Source organism: Aspergillus udagawae (assembly GCF_001078395.1).
Source record: "Aspergillus udagawae IFM 46973 DNA, scaffold_7, whole genome shotgun sequence".
In the NCBI taxonomy this organism is placed as follows: Eukaryota; Fungi; Ascomycota; class Eurotiomycetes; order Eurotiales; family Aspergillaceae; genus Aspergillus; species Aspergillus udagawae.
The window spans coordinates 2,547,497-2,548,636 of record NW_025091270.1 but is presented as its reverse complement, the minus strand read 5'-3'; positions in this window follow the sequence as shown (position 1 = coordinate 2,548,636).

Genomic DNA, 1,140 nt, shown 5'->3' with positions numbered 1-1,140 from the left:
TTAATATTATATATATATATATATATATATATGTGTATAAACCATGGATCTGGGTATTTATATAAACTGAATACATAATATATATCTCTACTACTATTATGCTATCCTAAAATATATATATTTATTTACCTAATATATTATTGTTGATTGACCTTGATCTCTTAATATAACCACTATAACTAATAAAATAATATAAAAAACTGGCTATGCCCCTTCTAGTTGGGTGTGCCTATCCCAAAAACTGGACCACCTGGGCTGTATCCTGCCTATCTTACTACCTATCTTACTATCTACCTTACTGCTTGTCTTACTGCCTGCCTTACTATTAACTATACTACCTACCTTACTATCTACCTCACTGCCTGCCTCACTGCCTGCCTTACTACTTATCTTACTACCTACCTTACTGTCTACCTTGCTGTCTACCTTGCTGTCTATCTTATTGTCTATCTTATTATCTACCTTGCTGTCTATCTTATTGTCTATCTTATTATCTACCTTGCTGTCTACCTTGCTGTCTACCTTGCTGTCTACCTTGCTGTCTACCTTGCTATCTACCTTGCTGTCTACCTTGCTGTTTACCTTGCTGTCTACCTTGCTGTCTATCTTATTATCTATCTTATTATCTACCTTGCTGTCTACCTTGCTGTCTACCTTACTATCTACCTACTGCCTATCTTACTCCCTCCTCCCTACCTACTACCTACCTCTCTCCTAACTATGGTTAATATTATATATATTCCCAATGTCACATTTATATATATATGCCTGGTATAAACCATGGATTCAGCTAATATACTCTATAAATTAACTGTATAATATACATCTCTGTGCTATTATGGTATCCTAAAACATATATATTCATTCACCTAATATATTAATACTGATTAACCTTAATCTCCTGATATAACCACCATAATTAATAAAATAATATAAATAACTAGCTGGGCCCCTCATGGTTGGGGTGTGCTTGCCTAAAATACTGGACTACCTAGGCCTTATCCTGCCTATCTTACTGCCTGTCTCACTGCCTGCCTACTACCTATCTTACTACCTACCTTACTATATTCCTCACTGCCTGCCATACTGCCTGCCATGCTGCCTGCCTCACTGCCTGCCTCACTGCCTGCCTCACTGCCT